Here is a 3,441-nt window from a genome sequence, read left to right as displayed (position 1 = left end):
TTGTAAACAAAACTATGACGAAATTTTGTCAAAATAAAATCCTTTTCAAAAGGTAAATATTTTCGAAATTGCCTAAAATAGCGCAAAATAAGCTGAAACTCTGTCCAAATGTCGAGTCAAAATTCGGGCCTCAAACCCATTTCAAACCTCACTTCGAGTCAGCACTCCTACAACTACACTAAAGTTGTCTAGGACAAACATTTCAAAAATTTGTCATTTTCAAACCCCACTTGACACAGTGGCACACACCCACTTCACGAGTCGAGTCTCTTTTGAGTAAGTGTGCTAAAATGGTCGATCGTGTTTTGATTCGTCGTCGATCTCTTATCTTCAGTTCCAAAATGGTGGGAACTAGTCAAGGAAGCGTTAATGGTCAACCCCAGCCGTCCGTAAATGGTAATGATAAAATCCTAGCTGCACTCATTCGTCTCTAGACAAGCCAAGACCAAGCTTATACTCGCCTTAATGCCATCGAAGGCCGAATTGTCGCTGTAAAAGCTAGACTTCCTTCTACAGAGGATGCCATTCCCGACATGGTTATACACGACAATATTCCACCCTTTGTTGGACAACCAGAAGTCAATCTTCCACCAGGTCCTACTAAAGTTGAAAAACGACTCCAATATTTGGAGGAACAACTAATGTACCTCAAGGGAGATGACATCTACAGGGAAAACAACCGCAAATATGAGGCAGTAAACGCTCAACTTCCAACTAACTTCAACATGACTGACATCCCGAAGTTTAAGGGACAGGAAAACCCGTTGAACCATATCCGTGCCTTCAAAGATTATATGTCTATCAAAGGCATCAAGCCAGAGATGTTCCAAAGGATCTTTCCTTCATCTCTCGATACTATTCCTAAGCAATGGTTCTACTCTTTGGAACACGAGAAAATTGCTACTTGGGATGATGCTGCAATTGAGTTCACCAAACAGTATGCAGATAATGCTATAATTCAAGTCAATATGCACACTCTAGAGGTTCTTACCCAAAATGAGAAAGAAGGATTCACCGACTTCCTAAGTAGGTGGAGAAAGACTAGCACACAACTCGTTGAGCGTCCCGACGAGGCTACTCTTGTTGAAAAGTTCGTGGACAACTTAAGGCCAATCTATGCGAACCACCTAAGATACCAAGACATAAAGTCTTTCAATGACTTAACTGTATTAGGAACAAGAATCGAAGACGACATCCGTAAAGGACTCTTGTCCAAAATGGTAGGTCGCGGATATCAAGGCACAATGAGTCGTACTTATGGCTCCACAAGCAAGACCGACGAAGTCAACCTTGTCGAATCATCCACTAAGAAGAATAACCCGCAGAGGAAGTTCACCAATGTTGGTGACTCATAATCTAATGCTCTAAAACGATTGATGAAATAAGGTAAGCTCCAACCTATAGGACCTACGCCTGACCTAGAGAAGAAGTCTAGGTTCTGGGATGAGAATGCCTACTATGAGTACCATAGAGGCAAGGGGCATGATACAGAAAAATGTTTCAAATTAAAACATGTCATTCAGGACATGATTGAAGAGGGACGCTTACCTATACCTCCTGCAAGCAAGCCTAACAATTTTCAGAATCCTCATGGAATTCTGATGATCACGGATGAGGAATACACCTTGGATTACTCACACCTCATTTCTCCAGCTGAGGATGAGGTCAATGCACTAGAAAATGAGAAGAGTTATTCCACCATCTCCCCTACTATCGCTGATTTTGTCGCATGGGCAAAGAGTGTAAGTAGACAAGTTTCAGAGCTAGAAGCTGTAGTGGCATCCCTACGCAGTCCAAGCACTATACCTAGGGAAAACAGGTTAGTGGTTCCAATCTTATCTCAAGAACCCACAATGCAAGAAGTGATCGCAGTGACCGACGATCTAGTCGAGCAAATAATCAGCCTAGAAGCTGAAATCATAAGCTTGAGAGAGCTTAGTATCGTCAATAGAGTTTGGGAGGGTGACGATGAAGATGTTTACCTCACCGAACATCCTCCAGTCCGGGCTAATGAAGATCAATATGTGGACCACCTTACTCGCTCAGGACGTCCATATCAAAATGACACTCAAACAAATGGTCCAGTTACTACTAACACCAATGTCATCACACCAAACGATAGCGAAGATACTTCTCCTAACCATTTATTGAAGCAACTTCAAAAGAAAAAGGCTGATCTTTCAGTCTGGCAACTAGTTGCAAGCTCATTTCCTCATCGCCAGGTTTACTGCAAGCATTGGCCAAATTGAACGTAGCACCTGACTCTACACCTAACGACGTCGTCAACCTAGTCTTTCAAGACTCAGTCAAGATAAGTAACCCACTTACTTTCTCAGATGAGGACTTGTCTCCCTTTGGTGTCACTCATAACCTTGCTCTATACATCACAGTCACATGGTTGTAGAAAAATATACCCATGAATTTGGTGGATGATGGCTCCGCAGTCAATGTTATACCACTAAAAACAGCATACAAGTGAGGTATGAAAGAATCATACTTGACTCCTACTAACCAAGGCGTTCGGGCGTACGATGGAACGCGACGTAAAGTAGTGGGGCTAGTTAGCCTTACTGTGGCCACTGGCCAATCGATCGAAAGGTCAATTTTCAGATAGTGGACATCGAGGCATCTTTCAATATACTTTTGGGTAGGCCCTGGATTCACGCTTCCAAAGCAGTAACGTCCACCTTACACCAGAAGATCAACATCCCTCTAGATGGAAAGGTAGTGACGATCACTTCGTCACCTATCAAGGCCGTGATAGAGAAAATGTCAAGCAACCAAGTAATTGCAGATCCAGTGTATGAGCTTGGAGGATTTTAAATCATAAACCTTATAGAGAGCGAGCTGGCGCCCTTATATTTCGACCCATACTCCAACTTAGTGGTCAACCACATGCTCAAATCCCAAGGATACTTCCCAGGAATGCTGTTAAACCCTATCAGAGAGAGTACCTTTACACCTATTAAAGAATGTGACTCCCAAAAGATACCACTACGCTTGGGGTACAAACCCACGAAAGCCGAAACTCTTGAAATGCTTGCTCAAGTTCAGAATCGCAAGAATAAGGGAATCCAAATGCAACCCTATCTCCCTACACTAAATAGTTACTTCATCAGAGAAGGGGATTGTGAACATTTTTATGCATTTCCCGAACCTTGGAGATACAAAGGCATTCAACTAGATGGAATCGAGGTCTTCCACGATTGCTACTTCATTCCTCCGGAAACGTTTCCTACCGTCAAAATTCGTCGGACACCTTGTCTCGACGAACAGGCTGTTAGCCTTCTATTTGGAGAAGATCGATTCGTCAGGGCAGCGCAGGATGAGATCATTACCATGATACTTCAAGACGACCATTTCAACCCTACGGCACTAATCACTGACACCAACTCAAATAAGCATAAAGGATGGAGAAATTCGATCAAATGGACCAAAAAT

Source organism: Silene latifolia, unplaced genomic scaffold, assembly GCF_048544455.1.
Source record: "Silene latifolia isolate original U9 population unplaced genomic scaffold, ASM4854445v1 scaffold_88, whole genome shotgun sequence".
In the NCBI taxonomy this organism is placed as follows: domain Eukaryota; kingdom Viridiplantae; phylum Streptophyta; class Magnoliopsida; order Caryophyllales; family Caryophyllaceae; genus Silene; species Silene latifolia.
This window is presented reverse-complemented; position numbering follows the sequence as displayed.